At 40.6% G+C, this 21,117-nt stretch overlaps 1 protein-coding gene across 6 annotated transcripts in view; it reads left to right on the plus strand.

The window, feature by feature from the left end:
• The first annotated feature begins 3,744 nt into the window (after positions 1-3,744).
• The window catches only part of BMP3 (bone morphogenetic protein 3), an 84,332-nt gene continuing 66,959 nt past the window's right edge, over positions 3,745-21,117 (plus strand). For 3 of the 6 annotated variants that reach the window (XM_046940128.1, XM_040698945.2, XM_040698949.2), the window contains exon 1: positions 3,745-3,912. The gene's annotated coding sequence lies outside the window, so the exon portion shown is untranslated. Of the gene's footprint in view, positions 3,913-11,129; positions 11,453-21,117 lie in introns of those variants that run through there. The other 3 variants (XM_046940129.1, XM_040698947.2, XM_040698948.2) reach the window with 1 other exon arrangement.

The following is a 21,117-nucleotide window of genomic DNA, read 5'->3' on the forward strand; positions in this document are numbered from 1 at the left end:
CCAGACACGGACAGGGTTGGCTATTACAAAACATGCTTGTTTTACAAGAACCCACTGAAAAAATGGAAATCATTGCATGTGAGAACAAAAACTCCCTACAGAGATGTCAGATCCAGCGCTGCAAGAGACTGTATCTGTTGTTCTTACCAACTTTTTTCCTCAAATACTTATTAGCAGATACAGATTCAGTACAATCCTTTCTGCAATACTCTTATTCAAAAAATTACATTCCTGAAGTGTCCTTGTTTTTTTTCCTTTAACTTAGAAAAGAATTATGTAGTAGAGATGATATTCATTTAACTGTAGTTATTCTTTGTGTGTAGAATTTACTTATTTCTTTTTATGGTGGAATAAATATATAAACAGAAAATCCACAAATAATCACATTCCAACTTTATTTATCAAATAACTGTGATTATAAAAGCCAATTTCCAAACAAATAATCACAAAGTGTAATTAGAAGTTACTCATATGCTTATCTGTTTGTTTCATGGGCATCTCTGGCAAACCTGTCCTCTGTGCAATTATGGTCCTCTGTTTGCATTGCTGTTATCACCTTCAGCTTGAGTTCAAGATAGTTAGAAATGTATGCAAAAGTCAAAGCCTAGTATAAGTCTTTGGCAGGAATATTGCTTGCCTCAACCACAGTAATCAAAGTTTTTATTAAACATATTTGTTAAATGCCAAGAATCAGTATTTGGATATGTTTTAATAGCACAAATGAGGTATTGTTAATAGGAGGCTTGTCCTAATGATATCTCTTCTGGCTGTTGATAAAAGCAAGATCCTGACTTTAAGATGAAAAGGCTGAGAGCCTCCTTGTCATGCTTCCAGCTCAGCTATTGGGATTTGGTTTGACTCTGCTCAGCCCTACCTGCAGAAATCAGGTGAATCATAGAATAGCTTAGGTTAGAAGAGACTTTAAAGATCAATGAGCCTCAACTTCCCTGCTGTGGGCAGGGTTACCCTCCCTCCAGATCAGACTTCCCAGGGCCCCATCTAACCTGGCCTTGAGCATCTCCAGCCATGGGGCATCCACAGCTTCTCTGGGCAGCCTGCGCTAGAAGAACTGATGTGGTGCTGTTCATCTTAATCACCACAGCTGTAGAGACCTCAAGGTGACATCTGGAAACCATGTAGTGAGAACGGAAGCTAGTTGCGAGTGTGAATTTTCCACCTCCTCTGGAAAATTTTTAGTTGCTCAGAAACTGAAAAAGTTGAAACAGAGTGCCTCAGAGACCACACATCTATGATCTTGAAATCTTTAACAGCATGAAATTCTGTAATATAGGGCTGATTCACACTCTTGGCAGAGAATTAATGCAGTTGGGTGCCATGACACAGGATCACTGTGCATAAAAACCTTTAGCGCTGAAACTCATGTATGGTTTTGTTCACTATAGCACAACCTCCTTGAGCATCAAGCTCTAAGCCTAACCGGAAATACTGCCTCTAGAGAAGCAGAGGTTCATCGTTCTCACTGTTCATGGAGGAATATGTTTATTGAAAGGCCTATCTTCTCCGAGGACTTTTTCTTCTACCACAGCTTCAGGCAGAAGCTGTGTGGGAATGCACTTTCCATTCTCACAGTACATTTTGGAGCAAGCATGCAGAAGACTGAGCATGTGCTCCCAGGCACCAGATGTGGAGATCCTGTACCTACTGTGCTTCAACAGCCAATTACTCAAACCCATAATATTTTTGCTTCTGAAATTAACCACTTTATGAATTATACAAAAGGAAATGATCAGTGTTGACAGCTGATTCTTTGAAATAGGGGGTAATCACAAACACCATTAAAAGTACGCCTGGAGTTCACCATTCCACAGTGCTGACTCTCATCAAGTTTTGAAATGCTATTACCAATAGCATATCTTTCCTAAGACTCATAATTTTCCAGGTATTGCCCTGTCTGACTCAATAAATTTCAGTTTTTACTCTTCAGAAATCATTATGATTCCTGGGCACTGCACCAAAATTTGCAGATGTTTTGAAGATGTCCTGATCAGCCAAGCTTAGGATATGCGTGTTTTAACCTATTATATAGATATGGCATCCTTGAAACCAGACTACATTAGCTGGTTAGCCAGTCCAGCTCAAGGAAGCATGAAATACTGCCTGTTAATGAACAGCTTTGTTTCAGCTCCGGCTATTAAAAAAAAAAAAAAAAAAAAAAAAAATTTAAAAATCAACCATCTGCCTTTTCCCTGGATTTTTTCAGTGAAGTCTGTACATTGCTGCTGGAGACTGAACTTAGTAGTGCTGTTGTTTACCTTAATTTTGAGTGACTTTCGCCTGATGATGATGAGAGTTTGTCTTTTTCATAGGGCAATATAGGTTTTTAAAAGTTTCTGTAAAGGTGACAGAAACATCAGCTTCTTCTGCATTTCTTGCTGCTTGAGAATAATATGTGTTCTAATGTGTGTGCTTTCAAGTGACTTATTCAGAGCTCACCTTGAGCTTTCATTTTCATCAAAGATCCTATAAATTTCTTTGTAGTATCAGTATCAGCATTTTGAGGAGTCTCCAAAAATTAGAGACTTTTTATGGGTTCCTTCTTCTCTGTCTCCAAATGTTTATTCTCACTACTTGAGTCATATTTTATGTATTTACCTTTTCATAAAGTCGTACTAAGTATTAAAGATTCTTCTGTGCTCGAAAAGATGGAAAAAAGAGCCGCTCTTCCCCCAGAACCCTTGAAAAACATAGAAAAGAAATGTAGATGATGCAGGAATGCCAGCATATGAGGAGTGCCTGAGAATCTATAGGCATCATCACTCAGCATTAGCATCTGGAAGCATCAAAGCAACTTCTATTTCTCAAAATAATTGTAAGCATTTTAGAAAGGTGAGTTTTAGAAGGAAACATGAGAAAATGGAAGGAGTTTCTCCCAGGCATAAGGATACACTCGAAGGAGACACAGTGGAGTTGGGTGAGCATTTCCTGTAGATAAAGTAATCTTGCAACTAGATTGTAAACCCTTCAGATTAAGAAGATCTTCACTTCATGAAGGTTGTCTCCTGATGGCTTTCTTCTGGCCATGCTGGACAGTTTTTATGACTGTCTTCACACTGTGGAATATTACTCTTCTTCAGTTGTCTTTGGTCTTGAGCCCAGACCTTGGAATTGTTCATACAGCCTAAATGCAAGTGGATGTGTTGATCCAAGCATGGAGGTAGCTAGCCAACACCAGAAAGGAACACGGGCATTAAAGAGGATTGACTGAGGCTTAGCTCTGCTCTTGCAAGTAATACAGGTGAATTACCTTGATTACTTGTCTGTCAGACAGAATGATGGATGTCTCTGAGACTGTTTGCTCTTGCAATGTACCATTTGTGTAGTTACTATGATTTGTTGGGTGGGATTAGTAAGGTTTGGATCTTGTCTTTGCAAAAGCAAGTGCCAGAAAATTAAAGAGTACCATTTCATTTGCTTTAAATTAAGCTACAGCTCAGTTGGGTACCATGAATGAATGAATACTAGACAGGATAGGAGATAAATTAACTAATTGAGGAAAAGTACTAAAACCAAAGGTAATGGCCTGGGTTCTACCGTGAAGACTCTGTCTCTGAGTCAAGCAGTTAGCATGTGGTTTCTGCTGCATATCCGACCAGCCTCATATTTCCTTCTGGACTTTACCTATTAAAGTATTTTTGAGGTGGACTCTGTTACTTATCACTGAAACACTGTGAAAGCAGTTGGCCTCTGCAATTAAAAAGCAGTAACCATTTCTGTTCATACTCCATAGAATTGTGGTTTGCTGATGCTATGCCACATTCTGTGCAACTTCATTGCTAACAGGGATCAGGCACCCAGGAGCATCTCTTTAACATGGAGGGCTGTAGCCACACTCCATGGAGATGAGGGCAAGGAAAAGTTTCATCCGGACTTTAGGAAATCCTCTAAGAGAAGGTAACCTTGGGCATGGTGGTGCTAGGTTGATTGTTGGACTGGATGATCTTAATGGTCTTTTCCAACATTAATGATTTCATGATTCTGTGAACCCTCTCTACTCAAAAACATTTTGTGTTACTGCAGTAGTGGTAAGTGACCTTGAAGTACTTGTAGGTTTGTGTCTGTTTGTTTTTCCTGTTAGTCAAGCAATTTCTGATGCTGTAAGTCTTTTTCTTGGAGCCTCCTGGCCTTCTCTGCCAGACTGCTGAGTTAAAGGGGGGTGTGCATTCACTCAAGCTGTTAACATTTCTCTTTAATGTAGATGTTTTGGTAAACATTGGTCCTGGCTCTTCTCATGCTTATAGTGGGCTAGAATCAGAGCTCCTGGGGTGGGTCTGGAGGAGGCCACAAAGCTGCTCGGAGGACTAGAGCATCTCTCCTAAGAAGACAGGCTTGGGAAGCTGAGCTTGTTCAGTCTGGAGAAGGGAAGGTTCTGGGGACGCTTCACTGTTGCCATCCAGTACTTGAGGGTAGTTTATAAACAAGAGGGAAATCAACTTTTTACATGAGTAGATAGCGATAGGACAAGGGGGAATGCTTTTAAACTAAAAGAGGGGAGATTTAGATTAGATGTTAGAAATTCCTTACTCAGAGGGGGTATGAGGCTCTTGCACAGGTTCCTCAGGGAAGCTGTGGATGCCCCACTACTGAGGTGTTACAAGTCAGGTTGGATGAGGCCCTAGGCAGCCTGATCTGGTATGTGGAAACCAGCCCGCAGCAGGTTGTTGGAACTGGGTGAGCTTTAAGGTCCTTTCCAATCCAACCATTCTGTGATTCTGATTTTGTAGCATCAGCAGAAATAATACGATCAATCACATTCAACAGGAAAGATTTGTTCCCTCACAGAAAATGTCCACTATGAGGTTAACTAAAATATTCATTTCAGTCACTAGCCTGCAGAACTGCATCACACTTTCATAATTTCTTTCTCTTTGTGTCTTTGTAAAGTCAAAATTTGACCAAATTATTTTCTGGTCTTTCTCCACAGTTACGTTTTCTCTTTAAAGAGATGCACTTGGTTTTGTATTTGTGGAAAAATACCTGAATTACTCTGCTCATGAAAATCAATGTTTGTTGTACTGCCCTGTTTAATTATTAAACTCTGTTTACTGCTCAGTACTTTAAATAATATTTAATAGCTTTGTTGTAAAAATGCATGTCACACAGTGAAATGCAATTAAGGCAGCTGATGAAATGAACATGACTAATACAAATTATTACAAATGTAAACAAGAACAAAGTAAACTGAATTTTTGCTGGCCCTTGAATGTGCTCTGGGGCATACAGGCATGGTTAAGACCTGTACAATGGCTTGGTTCTCTAACTCCAGTGATCCCAGTTGAGTAAACTGAATCTATTTGTCAACTCCCAGACTTAGAATCATAGAATCATTATGGGTCAAGAAGACCTCTAAGATCATACAGTCTGACCATCAACCCATGCCCACTAACCACGTTCCTCAGTGCCACATCTCCACGGATTTTGAACATCTCCAGGGATGGTGACTCCACCACCTCTCTGGGCAGCCTGTGCCACTGCATCACTGCTCTTTCTGAGAAGATCCTCCCTTGGCACAATTTAAGGCCACTACCTTTCACCTGATCAGTAGCTGACTAGCTCTAAGGGTTTCAGATTTAAGGTTTTTTGTGTATTTTTTAGGACTCAAAACACTGAGTACTGGCTTTTCCCTGGGCTAGCACCCTTCATCTGCTTGGCCTTGTTCTCCCATTTTTTTCACAGCTGCTGTGATTGAACCGAGTCACTTGATCCACAATAAGGAAATGGCGATAGGTCATTGTGCTGTATTTTTAGGTTCATGTGCATAGTGATTCAAAAGACTCAACTGAGCAGACGTTTCTGTGTTCTTCATCTAGCATTTCTGTATTATTTTTTTAATTTCTTTTTTCAGGGCTGTCAACCATATTTCTGTCCGCAAGCCAACATCCTTTTGGGTGATGTGTGTGCTTGTGCAATTGATAACATCTGATTGATTTTGCTCCTTTATTACATGTCTAAATCTCCCATTTGCAGACGTCTTGCTATATTTATCACAAAGAACCCTCACCTCATGTTTCTTTCTTGTAACACCCTCATTAGAAGGCTTTGATTACGCAGGAATGTCGCTGTGTTGGGCTGTTCGAGCCCTGCACGCGTCTCTGGTGTGTGGTGCAGACGCTTGGAGCAGGAAGTTGTGAAGCAGACTGATCTGGCTGGAAAAGGGCCAAAACAGGCAGAAGACTTAGAGGAAATGATTTGGTTTCATGGTTTTCTCTCGTAAATCTTCATGCCATCCTTTTGAGAGCTGCCACAAGTACTCAGAGGATGTGATGTAAGAATAGGACACCTATTCCATACCACTATGCATGCCCTGCAGAGATGTGTCCCTCATTTATCCCTTGGGGCCACAAAACAAGAAGTTCATCATCATTTCAGGTGGATGACAATTGCCAAGCATTTAAATTGTTAGCAGTTAAATGGTGGTGCTGAGAGCTCAACAGTCACACTTGTTACTAGGATATTTTGTTCATGGCTTAAAAGAGTTTAGCTTTGCAATTGCCAGGAGCAGCTTTATTTGTGAAACTGTGATACTATCCTCAATAAGAAATGTGTGGTTTTTTGTTTTTTGTTTTTTTGTTTTTTTGTTTTTTGTGGCATGTTTGTTGGCTTCTTTTTATGTTTTTAAAGCTCAAGCTCCTGCTGGGAAATAAGCAGATATAGAGACTGTCAGAAGGGGAGATAGGATGGAAGTGAGTACTGCAGACTTGTAGCACTGCCTAGGGAAAGTACACTGTGCCTCTGAACATCCCTGTGCTGTCTGTGAAATGTCCCCAGCCTCACACACTCATGTTACAAACATCGTGGCCTGATAGCAGCCTTTCGGAATCTAAAGGGGAGCTAAAGGAAAGAAGGGGACATACTCTTTAGCATGGTCTGTGGTGATACAAGAAGGAGAAATGGCTTCAAGCAAAAGAGGGTAGATTTAGGTTAGATATAAGGAAAAAAATCTTTTACAGTGAGGCTGGTGAAGCACTGGAACAGCTTACCTAGTGTTGTGGTCGGTGCCCTGTCCCTGGAGACTTTCAAGGCGAGTCTGGATAAGGCCCTGGACAACCTGATCTAGCTGTGGTGTCTCTGTTCCTTGCAGGGGAGTTGGACTTGATGACCCTCAAAAGTCCCTTCCAACACTAAGGATTCTATAATTCTATGGACGTGTCAAAGGAAGATTTTGACACACTCAGATAATGTGAGATATCTGTAAGTTTGTCCTATGTCTCCAGCCAACCTGACGAAGAGATGTCAAAGCAAACATTCTGTTATCACATCCTTATCATCTGTACAAGTTACATATTATCAATACTATATTAAATTCTGCAGTAACAAACTAAGATGGTGCTTGGTGCGAACTGTAGAGTAGGTTTGTAACAAATGATTTGCCTATTGTAATGATTACTAAGAAGGACTTTGCGTTCCATAAAGTTTATGGCTTGATACAAATATTTGTATAGGCATTACAAATCAAAATCTTTGACAAGTGTTTCTTTGAGAGTTTGTCTATTTTCCAGAATTTTCTTATTAGAAAGCTTTTTCTAATAAGAAAAAAAAAGCTAATAAGAAGCTTTTTTTTTTTTTCTCCAGGTAGGGGATGCTAATATTTTTATATGTAGAGAAATTACTCTAACTGTAAACTGTGTCCTTATGAAATCCGATGATGGCAATGTTTCCCAAAGTGAGGACTTCAGTTCATGTGGCTTCTCCAGCTGCCCTGGCTGTCCCAGACATTCCATTTCCAACAATTTCACCAGAGGATAGATGGTATTTGCTGAATGTATGACAGAGTAAATCCTGGTGACACAGATGGAAGAGAACTGCCAGATCACGTGCTGCCATAACCTTCCTCATTTCTTATTACTGGGTAAAATACAAGGATAGGTAATGAACTGCGGGTTCTGTTTTATGGCTGTCTGATTTCTAGTAATACAACTTTTGATGACAAAACGGAGAAGAATTTTTTTATAAACGACTGAGCAACCCAATGAAGTGGTGAAATATTTACTTAGCTGCGAGCTATGGACTTCCATGTAAATTTTCAGGTCCTTCCCATACAAGATTATTGTTTCTTTTATGCTGTGCAGCAGATAATAGGTTGTAATAACATAACAGAACAGTAATATTTTTTTTCTTTGTATCACACAAAGGAAAGCATTTAACCTTGCTTTAACTGTTAGTTGGAGTGGCAAAAATGTTACTCATTAGGGTGATGATTTTCAACGCAGTGTAGAGTACAGCCCATCTTGGAGTGCCAACACGAAATGTCATGTTCTTTCAGTAATTTGCTGTGAGAAGCAGCAGAGTTCTCGGCTGTGTTAAACATCTTCTCCAATACATCTGCAGAAGATGAACTTGCAGTTCAAACATTAAAGGCTGTAGTTTCTTCTTTCCCTGGGGGTACTGAAGAGCTGTGATGTGACAGTGAAGGATGTGATTAGTGAGCATGGTGGAGATGGGTTGGTGGTTCGACTTAGTGATCTTAGAGGTCTTTGCCAACCCCCATGGTTCTATTCTTGAAAGTAATATCACAACGGCATTCTTAATATAGAGCTCTTTGTCCATTCACCCTAACAGTTTCCTCAATCACTAGAGCCTAGTGTAAAAAAAGTTGACAACACTTCTTGCTGTGAAAAAGCGCCATTTGTTGGAGCTAGGGTGTTTTACAAGTATTGAGAAGATTTGCTGAAAAAAATTCTCAGGTTCACAAAGGAACTAGTGGTTGAGATGAAAAACTGTAGACGTTTTGGAGCTGTTAGAGACCTACACCAGCCAATGAACGCAGACAGTGCAGCCCCGGGGAGGCTCACCGCCAGAGCAGAGGGTTCATAGCACTTCATTCTCAGAGATAACGAGCTACCATTGCATTTCAGATTTTAGTACAATAATCTCAGTAAGGTCTGACCTGTCTATGTCATGTCCTCTCCATACCCAGCGCAGTGCTCCTCCAGGGAGGCACAGTCACGCGATGGCATTCCCAACTGTCAAAACGTCTCTCCTTCACCTTGCAGTTCTGCAACTTTTTGCATTACTCTGGGGGATAAATCTGATCTGTGATTTCTTTGCTTGGCAGTTCTACATCCAGACTTTATTATGAGCTCTCACTGTGTGTCCTAAGAGGTCAATATTGCATCACTTGTCTAGTGAGGTTTCATTGTTGTGGAGGAAAAGCAATCAGTATCTTGAGATGTAAATTTACAGGCAGTGGCTCACAATTTGATATCTGCTGTGGGAGGAAAGTCTGTATTAGGATTGCTGGGCTCCTCCAGTATGGCAGCTCATGTGTTTTTAGGAACAACTGAGGTGAAATCTAGAAGCCAGGTTTCCATTATGTGAAGCATTGTAGCAATACATCTTGAAAGCTGTGGATGTATAATAAGCATTTAGTTACATAGGAAAAAAAAATTATTAATTACTGCTCTAGTGTGTGTTGCATTCATATAATTTATACAGAACATTAAATTATTTTACTTGTAATGAATAAATTAAGAACAAATAAGAAACTGATAATGAGTTTCCAAAAATTACTTAAAACAATTAAATTTAAGTTGACTTAAAATAATTTCTAAATAAATAAGTACTTATATGGCTGGGATTCATCTTTGAAATTCCTAAGGCAAAAATAAGTTTATATTTATATGCCATTAATGAACTTTGTGGTGGAATTAAATGCTGCAGGCATGCCGGAACAGTATTGCTTTTCCTCAATGGAAAAAATCTTAATGATTCTAATACATATACTGTCATAATTCATTTACTCAGCTGTTTATTTCTGCAGTGGCTAGAGATCTTCTTTCCATTTAACCATCACCTTGCAACATAAATTAATGACAACATATCGAGGAGCCATCACTCTGAATATTTCTGTCTATGGTAGCCTGCATTTCTGAGGAGGTGGATCTGAAATATTAATATTTCAGGTGACATGGGATGATATAATTTTTGCAGGGTATTCTGTGTGTTTGCATTTTTTAATTGTCCAATATTGTTCCTTAGCAATGTAGTGGTCATTGAGGAACATTCAAGGATATCTAAGTGATCAAGAAAGTAGAAGAAATTTCCACAGTTAGGCTTCCAGTGCTTGGCTGCTATATCAAAACTTGTGTAAACTTGCAATGGTGAAAAGCTCGAGTTAATTAAAGTCCCACCCTTCTCAATTATGACTCAAAAATGTCAGCCAGTTCAGTAAATCAAATTAAGCACATATCCTCATGTGGAACCAACACTTCCAGTAAACCAATGGGAATTTGTCTGATGAAGATCAGTCCCATATGAGAATTTTGTTTCTTTATAATTATTTTAAGTACAAGTCTGAATGATAGAACTATCACAGGGCTATATAGATAAATTAAAATATGAGAGTATTAGAAGGTCCATTTGCAGAAGAACAAGCAAAGAACAAACTTGAGTACATTCACTTACAGACTTCTTCAAGGCTTATTTGACCCATGAGACAGAAAATGTGTGAGTTGCACACCATTCAGCTGTGTGCAAGAAATAAATACAGCTCTAACCAAGTGTAGAACAACATAGAGTAACATTTGTCTAAGTATTTCCATGTGGATCAGCTTCAGATGGATGCTTCTAGTGAGAAATCATGCCTCATACATGTTTTGGTTAATAGAATTGCAGGTGAAGTTGAATCAGAACAAGTAATTGATTTTGATTTTTCAGAATGATTTTATATGGTTTCTTGATACAATGACTAGAGACCACAGTCTTTTTATTGAAAATAAGGCAAGCATACAGCTGGTTATAGAGCAAGGAGAAGGCTGTGTTGTTCTTATGGGATTGATGGTTGGACTTGATTATCATGAAAGTCTCTTCCAACCATAATGATGCTATGATTCTATGAAATTGGAGCAAGATTTCAAGGTCATATGTTTTGGAGTCTTTGGAGAGTGTAGATGGTTCTGCACTTGGAAACCTCTCTGTGTTTCCCCAGATTGTGAAAACTGGGAGGCAAGTGGGTGTCTCTGTTTGGCATTTCTCCTAAATAATAACAAATCCATGTGAAGAGGAGCTGGTAATTGAATGTTGGTGTTCGTGAGCTGTGCTGGAATGAACTTTGGGCTGTAGCCTCAAAGCCTCATGATTTGCTTGCAGCTGAGATAAGGGAAAGTCCATGCAGACAGCCCCAGGCTTCTGCAGAATTAGCTGCACACAGAAAAAAATTTCAGGATCACAGTGGAACTTCTCCAGAGCTTGTGTGGGCAGTGTGTGCCCCTGGCATCACTTAGCTCCATGCAGTCAGTGGTGCAGCATTCAGCTGGAGATGGATGACTGTGAGTATCTCCAGTCGGATCGCATTAACACAACAACGATCCAGTTACTGAGATTTGTAAGCTATGGATTAGTTAGATTTCACCTGTGGCTTTGTGTGCTTGGCATCCCGCCACCATTAGTAGGAGTCTGAAGGGGAGCACCTGTCCCGTATGATTCAAGAACCTGAGTAAGCATTAATTATATCTTTTGTTCTGTGCTCTGTGGGTTTGGAACTGTTAAGCCTAATCTAGCTGACTCGCTGCTTTGCTGTGATTTGTTTGGTCATGTTACATCGCTGAGACTCTGTGAATGATATGGGCAAGAGGTTATGGTTTCATCACTCTCTGGAGCCAAGTGGTGCCAGCACAGTACCAGGAGGTTGGAGAAAACACAGAGGATGTCTCAACAATAGCTTCACTACAGCTAACTCCTCAGATACAGTGATGATAGATGCCTTGTGCGTGCTGACAGCACAGGGTTGTGCACCAGCCGTGTATGAAACGCCAAACACTGATCAAGCAGTAAAACATGGCTTTGATCATACTGACAGTATGAAAGAGAGCAGATTGTCAATGCTGTCATGTCAAGCACCGACTCTTTGGCATGCTGGAATGACAGTATTTGTCAAGATGGGCTTATCCTATACATTATGTTTTCTGAAAATTGTTATTAGCACTTTATACCAACAAAGGACACGCACAATTAAGCTATGAAGTTTCACGACCTCTCAGTATAGCAGCTACTGTTCACTCAGTCTGTTTTTATTGCAGTTTTTATCACTAGTGCCTTACTGACACTGCACGTTTTACAGTTTTGAGGCAGAAATCTTGTACGCTGTAAGATACATAGAGCATCATTTGTCTTCTTGATGAAGATTTTAGTGCCAGGCACTTCATTTCTTGCGATGATCCCATGGTGGCTCTTTATTCTCACATTTCTTTCCTATTTATGGGGGGAGAGGAAGTGAACCTTGTGTGGTTTTTATACCTCGTTTGTATTTAGAAAGGGAAATGTGAAAGCAGATAGTAGTCTATCTTGTGTAGCCTTTCCCTGTACCTCCCAGGTGTCCTTTGGAAAAATCTTCTTGACTCCAGGAATAAGTCTGGGATCTCATCCCTTGCAGCTAAACCCTCTCATATAACAACACATGCACCATGCTGTAATTTCTGGGCCAAGGAGTTACAAGGAAATGAATTGATCAAAAATCATCACAAGGTTCTAGCAAAAAAATATAAAAAACAAAGCAAAGCAAAGTGAAAATATTTGCTGTGAGTTTCAAGATGTATAAGAAGTGTAAGAAGTGTTGCAGCAGTGGCAAAATAGCATCTCTTCAGGCAGGTTCCTTTCTGTTGAATGAAGGTACTTCTGCTGCAGTGGAAATACTGCTACCGTGAGTTAGATGGGAAATTCTTGGGGATGTGTTCCTTCTGATTTCACATAAGCCAAAGTTTAAAATGTTTGTTTTGTTTTATCATTATTAAAAAAAAAAAAAGTTTAATATATATGTTTTTATTTTGTATCACTTTAAGAGATTGGTCTTCCAAGGAAGAAAAAGTTGTGCTGTAGTTGAGCACAGTGAAAATGGAGCAAAGGAATAAAGAAATGAGCAGGAGATTGGAGGGAAAATGTCTTAAGCTCTTGCGAAAGGCCCAGTATTGGAGTTACTTGTTTCAAATATCTGTCCTCCAGGGTGATAAGTGAAAAAATTAAAATGCCAATTGATCTGGGTGGGAAGTGGAAAGCTGCTATAATCCAATTAATCACAGAGCACTGGATGCCTCTGTGTCAATGCAGAACTCTGCTGCATGCTCAGCTGTTGTTACTCTTTCACAATGAGTAGTACAGTTGTCACTGTGAGACTCCTGCCAGCAAAAACATCCGCTGGGTTCATTTTACCACCAAATATTTTTACACTTCTGCACTAATAAATATAAACTACCCTAGCTGGAGCAGGCGTGTCATCCTACCGCTGCTCGCGTTGCACCAGGGAAGGAGGCTGAGCTGTGCCGCAGCCACAGGAGTGCATGTGCCCCACTGCAGTGATTGCTGCTGTCATGGAATTGGTCCTTCTCAGGATCTTAGCCCCTCAAACTGACAGGCAGCAGGGCAAGTAGAAAATAAAATGAGCTTTTACAGGAACGCTCTGTTGACAGTCCATACCAATTCTTACTCAACCTTTGTTCCAAGCACGCCCACATACATGCAGAGCTTGTGATGTGTTCTGATCATGCACAATGGATTTGCCCCAGCTTAGAAGTTCTGCAATGCTCCCTAGTGCACAGGGGAACATGACAGATGTGTGATGTGTTCGTGGCTGCATTTCTTTGACATGTGGGATTATGTACTGGGGCAATCAACAGAAGGGAAGCCTGCCAACAATGCCTTCTGCATAGCACATAGGATCACCCATTGGGTGATGCTCCAATCTTCTGCCACCATACCTGCAGTGCCTTTATGCATAATTGCTGCCCCTCTGTGTGCCACAAATCTAAAAGCTGTGATGCCTCAGCTGAATGAAGAAAGAATTACATGCCCAGTATGATCCCACTAGGCCTTGACCTAATAATGCTCCAAGCATTGAGATCAATGGGAACACTGGTCAGCTGGAAGGTTAGTGCAGCAGCATGTTCTTAGTTGGAAGGACTAGCCTTGTAGACTTTAACCGAACTCTCCTTAACAACAAGCATTTAACTACTGAAAATATACTTGTTTTCCTGCAGAAGACTTACACAGCTGAACTCTGCAGTGTTTATGTTTGATATTAATGAGAACACTGCTTGAATGTGTGATTAGAACACCATTCTGTTTTCATCTCGAAGCGTCAGTGAGGAGGTGTGTATTGTATATTTCACCATTTCAGCAATATGGGATGAGCTGTTATGGGAACAACCTACCGCTGCTATACAAAGAGCTTCCCAGGTTGTGTCAAAGTGGCAGAGCCCTTTCTTGGGCAAATGGCGCATTTGCTGACACTGGAACAGAGTGTCTCAGGCTGGGTTTCTGGTTAGGGTCTGTAATGCTGGTGACTTGGTTCTTCTTTGTATGTATGAGTGTGCCAGCCCATCAGCAGCTGGGGCCCTTGAGATCTGTGCTTCGTTTGGCTGAGGGGTTGATAGATAAAAGTTTGGGTGTTGTGAAAATACTCCTGCAATTAAAGACACTCTGGACCAAACTAGGAATGAAAAACATGGTCTTGATGTCTAAATAAATCCCCTCACCAGCAGCTAGCTGCTCTCAGTCATTAGTTTCTAACCTTAGGTGATTTCAAGTGATTCAGTCTGAAAACACTGTACTTAAGCTATTAGATTTGCATCTGTTTATGGCTATTGTAGTCTTACCAGTACCCAGATGTAACTGCTTTTGTCTAAGAAATGAGATGAGTTTTATCTACCTTTTCAGTTGTGCCATGAAATTTTACAAACATCTGCTTATAGGAAGTCTTCTCAATATACCAACCACAGTCTAAACAGCAGGGAATAACTGTTCTGCACTTAGATGTTCCAGTAGAAATCCAGACTAAACCTGTTTTCTTTAATGCAGTAATGATAATGCTCATATAGAGTGCTGCAATGAGATCAGACTGCTCTGTAGTTTTGGCTTACTTAAAATCAATACATCTTATTTGTTACTGAAATGCATTTTACAGGGCTTTCTATCTGAAATATATATATATAGAGAGAGAGAGAGAGAGAGAGAGAATTCTCCTTTCTCTTTATATCTGACTACTATAATTGTAGCTTAATCCAGTGTCTGATGAGCACGATTATATTTCTCCAACACAGATGTTCCAGAAATTTGCATTTTGTTGACATCAATGCTTAATTTTATTTTCCTAAAGCTCAATTTGATTTTTCTAAAGAATTATATAAACAAGAACACGTGTGTAACTAAGCAGTGTTTCCCCCACAGCCTCTTGGATTTCAGTCCTTCACTCTGGGTGGTCACTGTACTAATGGCTGTTCTCATAAAGAGTGGGGTAGAGAGTGCTAGCTCTGATATAAATGAAAATACAACAGGATTATGTTTTCAGTGAGGACATTTATGCTATCTCACTGCACTCATCCATCTCTTCCTGTGGTCAGCACGAGAAAATGGGTTTGTTATTACAGTGACAGCTTGGAATATGGTTTAATACTGAAAGGAAATTGATAGCAAGCTTAAGGAAGTCTGTTGCTTCTCAGTAGTCCCTGCACACCTGCTTCATTGCAGTCCAACCTGCCTAAAAGTTGGTGGGTGAAGTTGGTCAAACCACATTGTGCACGGTGGCACTCGCTGTCTGGGTCTGAAATTGCACTGGTGCTGAGAAGTCCTCCCCAGTCTGGGTTTGCCAGCCACTCCAACCCCTGTGTGTGAAACCCCTCCTCCATGCTTGGGTTCACCATTCTGAATCTCCAAGGTGGACCCAGCCAGGTCCAATCCATTCCTTAGAGGTGCTCCTTTGCTTTGGGATGTGGTTGGCTCCTGAGTACATGCTGAGCTGGAGGAATGGCTGTGAGGGCTACATCAGCGCTGCATTCTTCTTCCAGGTTTAAGAGAGCCAGATATATTTGGTCTTACGTGCAATTTGTAGCTTTCAGTATACCTAAGGCAGTCATCTCATTCAAGGACATGATTTCAGTTCATTTCTTTCTTGTCTTTGAGGTTAAGGCTTTAACTAATTGCAGATATTAACCAAGTCTATTTTTATACTACATATTTTCTTCCCTCTCCTGCTGCCACAGACTGAATGGCACAATGTCTGTAAGGAAACTTCACTGCAGCTGCTATACTGCTCTGTCCCAAATGAGTTCAGCCTGGGGGAAAAGAAGGGGTTAGGGTTAGACCTCTGCCCTTGACAGAGGATGTGCATTGCTACTTTTGCTGCGTGTGTATGATCTGAGGCCTCTCTCAGCACCGAGTTCCTTATGGAAGGGGTCTGCTGAAGTGCTTCTCTCCGTCTGCTCCTGTTGGGAAGATAGGAAACCCTTTCCTTTTGATGTCATCTTTCAACAGTTACTCCTTCATCTCTCCCAGAGGACGTGGCTGTCATGTACCGTGCACATACAGTAAGTTCAGGCATCTACAGTACTTGACTGTACACCATATAGTTAGGAAGCTAGGAATATAAATTATTCTGGAGGATAGCTACTCCTATATGTAGCTCTGCCTTCTTATCAGTAACAGATGCTCCTGCCAAGCAGCTGTGCCACAGGCTGTAGAGATAGCATTTGTACCAACCTCTTGGAGGCTAACTTGAGCCTATAAAAGTGAGAAGGTATTTAAGTGGGAGAAGAATTCAGTTTATGGAGGAAAAATGAAGTTTTTATGGAAAAAAAAAAAAAGAAAAGAAAAAATCCTGCAAGGCAGGAGCCGTATTGTTCTTCTGGTTTTATTTTTATTTGTTTTGAGTCAAGAAAGGACAACTGTGTTTCTCTCCATTGCCCCTTTCAAACCAGAAGACAATAACCTCCTGGGGGGACTTCCTTTTTGAAGTCTGGTATCAGGGTTTTCATGCACTTTGTTTCCAGTGGGGGAAAAATAATCTTTAGGAGAGCATAGAAAGCATAATGTGAGGTAGAAAGATGGCTTGATAAACAAGCACCTTTGTAGTAATAACAGAGATGGTCCTTGGCTCCTTTCGAAGAACAGAAGAACATGCTCACCCTGTTAAAGGTGCTTTTAAATTTCCTTTGGTAAGCTGATTTACTCCAGCTAAGATTCTATCTGGTTTTCAAAAGAAAAAAAAGAAAGAAAAAAAACAAAAACAAACAAACAAAAACCCCAGAAGCTTTTCTTTATTAGCCTGATGAAGAAGAGACCACCACAGGCAAGTTCATTTCTGGTGATGCTGTAGTACATCTGAAAAATGGCATTATCTGATGGACTGTGAGTTATCCATTCTTGAAGAAAACAAAGGGACAGACAAGCAAAACTCCACCTTGACACATCAAATCCCCTTCTGTTTCTTTTGTATAGATGTAGTCATTTCAAACAAAGGATGTTTGAGCTTGATCATTTTTCTCTTGTCAGTAAAAAAGGTGTCCAAGAACATATTGCTCTCTGTCTTTCTCCTGTCTTGCCTCCATGCAGCTACATGAGCGGTATTCCTGCCATCTGTTCTTTCTTTCTTTGCAGTCTCCTCCTTTCCAGTTTACATGCCAGTCTGCAAGACCAAAGAGCACCTGCATTTTATCCCTGGTCTGGGATATTCCTTAGTCTGATCGGGTTTTTGAAACCAGGTCTAAACCAAATATTTATTTAGACTGTTCTCATAAAAACAGTTCTCTGGTCGTGATCATCAGGATACAAACACATCAGTAAGCTCTAAGTTTTCTTCTTTTGCCTCCAGGAAATCACTGCTCATTTCTCTCTCTTTCAAGACATTTCAAAATAGCAGCTGCCCATTTATTGGTGTCTCCCCCAGATTAGACTGAAGTTTAAAAATTGTTTTGTATGTTTACACATAACTCATTGAAAAAGGTTCCCCTCAGGTCTGCCAGCTTCTAGAAACAGCCCTCCAGTCTCAGAACAGGTGTCCCTTGAAAATGTATCTGTATTTTCAAATAGGCTACAGAGTGAGGAGGCTGTTCCTCTAAGTTTCAGTAGATGTGCTCTATTTGAGATAAGAGGACTTCTGAAATTAGTGCAAAGTGTGTAAGCGAGTTGTTCTGAATCAGGACTCTGAAGAGCTCTGCTCAGTTAGCTGATGAGAAAATTGCCTCATTTCCCTTTTCTTCCAGCTGCCTAATGATTTGGCACCACAATCTAGAAGAGAGAGATTGACTTGCTCCACAAGCAGGGGTAGAAGCTATGGGCAATCTTCATGTTCGCTCCTCATAATGAAGCATACTTGCAGGAGTAACTTATTTGTAAATAAGCACAGGAGAGCAAGAGAAGGCTTGAATGTACATTTTTATTACTGGAACACACCAAAATATTCCAGTAAGTGAGTTGACTGTGAGTTTACGAACACGCTGACTCAACAGAACAAATACTACAGCTTTTGCCCTTTGAGTGTGTTGGCACTCTATGAAAGAATTTGTATTTTGTAGATGTAGATGATGGTTCTGGCTGGAGATGCTTTTCTTAAGTTATTAATGTTGAGACCATTTCTTCCAGCCCCAAGTTACTTTTTCCAACCACAATACTCTGTGACAATATATTAGAACTTCAAAGTAACGGGAAGTGCTGAAGAATATCTGGGGCTGAGACCTGAGCATTTCAAAAATCATACCTGAAAGTGGTCTTTTTAAATGAAAAAGATTTGTTCACTAATAAGAACAAATATTTAAGGGTAAAGAGATGCTGCTCTTCAAAGAACTGGGCATTTGAAGGAAAGCAGTGAAGGGAAAACTTTCAGGGAATAATAAGAAAATGTTACAGAAGCATAATGGTGTGTCAGAGGCAGATGTGAAGGGAAAAAACGAGTTAGGTAGTGAATTAATAGGCAAGAAATATCCACTCAGCTTATGGGGTGAGAGATTTTGGTTTAATTTATATTTCAAATGTTTTCCTTGCTCCAGATAATATCGACACTTTTTGTAGAAAGAGAATACCTCTTTGCAGAAGTCGTGTAATTTTCCTCCTCTCTACCAAGCTGAAATGGCAACCAGCAGGAAGTCATTTCCCCACAGCCTCAGTTGCCCCATTTTGAGCTTCCCAGCTCTGTTTCTGCTCTTGCTCTGGGCAAATTTGAGCTGGCAAGGTGTTCTGCCACATGCAAGATTTGCAATGCTACTTGAAGACTGCTATATGTTCCTGGCCTCTTGGAACTGGAAAATGCCCAGAGTCAGATACAGAACATGATTGCCATCATTTGCCTAAAAATCCTTTTATTTCATGCATCTGTGGAATGCGCTGAACCTGAGTCATCTACAGCAAAGTCACCGGAATGATAACAAGGGTGCATTTGGCTCTACAAATGGCATGTGAATCTCCTCACAACCAGTCCTACATTTCCAGTATTTCCTTCCTGGAAGCTGACTGGAATCCTTGTAGTAGTCTAAGCATAAAAATCTCATTTCATGCTCAGTAATTGCAGATTCTCAAGCCACTTAAATCCGAAGCATCTCTGAAAACAACAGCTGATCCCAGTGTGCAAGATCATCCTGTATCCAAGCAGAGCCTGTTGCATTCAGTCTGCTGAGTCAACCCCAAGGCCCAAAGATGGAGGACCTGCCATGATGGAGGGAGTGTAGGGCAGCAATTTGTAGAATAATCGAATCACTGAGATCAAAAAAGACCTCTAAGATCATCTAGGTGATGATCTAGCAACAGCTGACCCATCCCCACCATGCCTACTGACCATGTCCCTTAGTGCCATATCTCCACATTTCTTGACCACCCCTAGGGATAGTGATCACCACTTCCCTGGTGAAATCTGTCCTCTGAAGCAAGTGGGCTCCAACCTCATTCAAGTAAACTTCTTAGATTCAGTAGAACTTTGCTAAGGATTGAGTACTAAAGTTTTAATAATTTTCTAAACTACTGTGTAGCAGGAATGTAGCCATGAGCCTCCAGTCTGTTTATCAAAGCTTTCAGGAGAACACCAGCTGTGTAAATCCACCTAATAGATGGTTTCCTCTTTGCTGGATTAATATTCAGTGGGAAGCCACCACAATTTTTCCCTCCTTGCTGATAGCAGCAAGCAAATATTTCTTGTCTTCTAATGAGAACTTAGAGTTGAAAGCAGAAGTTCACATGTAGTGAAAGAAATACAGCATCCCTAACAGTCAGGCTGCAGACACAACATGGGCTGCTTCTTTACAGAGTCCTGGGAAAAATCTCTGCAATGAAAATGGTGTCATTTCTTGCTCTTTCTTGTTCTTAAGTATCATTGCTGAAGTAGACCAGTTTAAAGGAGAGCTGTGAAGGTGTATTTTGCCCTTTGATTATAGACCATAGAATATATTTATATGTTAAAAGTAAAAACCAGGAAGGTGACTGGCCACAGTTGAGTTGTCCAAACACATTCTGTGTGAAACTGAACTCAGTAATGTGTTTCTTAGCATGCTCAAGAAAGATGTAGTGGTGTGCAGCAGGCTCTCTTCATGTATCACTGACCTTCCATTTTGCTTCCAGAAAGTGTTATAAGAATAGTTCAGAGGAGGGGATGCATTACCTTCAGGTAATCCTAGCAAATTATTCCACATCATGCCTTAAGTTGTGTGGGGAGAGGTTCAGGTTGGATATTAGGGAAAATTGATTCTCTGAGGATGGAAATGCACTGGAACAGGTTGCCCAGGGAAGTGATGGAGTCACCATTCGTGGAGGTATTCAAGAAACTGTTTATAAATAAGTGTGGGGGTCAAGTGGATGGGGGCAGACTCTTACCAGTGGCATGCAGCAATAGAACAAGGGGCAAATGGGCAGGAATCAGAACTCAGATAATTCCATACTAACACAAGAATGAGCTTCTTTACTGTCAGAGTGACAGAGCACTGGAACAGCTGCCCAGAGAGGTTGTGGAGTTTGCTCGCATTCTCCTTGTTTAGAAGCCGTTTCATATCTGTGATGTATCTCTTGATGTTCTCTTCACACACTTCTGATTAATGACATTAAGCAAATGTAAATCCTGAATCCTTTGCTGAGCAACTTGAGTCATCCAAGGAAGTATATATAGTAGTTGCGACTGGGATCATTCAGCCAATGAGAGGCTCTGTCTGAAGCAAGTGAGGAGCTGCACTGATGTTGTGGGGTGGGCAGTTAGGCACCGTAGTTTGGCACAATTTCACTCTGACTTGTTTGCTCCTTACTGGCAGATGCTTGATACCAGGGAGAAGAGTTAGGGACTTGAACAGTTCTGCTGCTGGGGAAGTACCTAGTAAAAAACAGACCAAAAGAGTATAAAAGAAATGGTTGACAACGAAGAAA

The sequence above is a fragment of the Gallus gallus genome, chromosome 4 (assembly GCF_016699485.2).
Source record: "Gallus gallus isolate bGalGal1 chromosome 4, bGalGal1.mat.broiler.GRCg7b, whole genome shotgun sequence".
Taxonomy (NCBI): domain Eukaryota; kingdom Metazoa; phylum Chordata; class Aves; order Galliformes; family Phasianidae; genus Gallus; species Gallus gallus.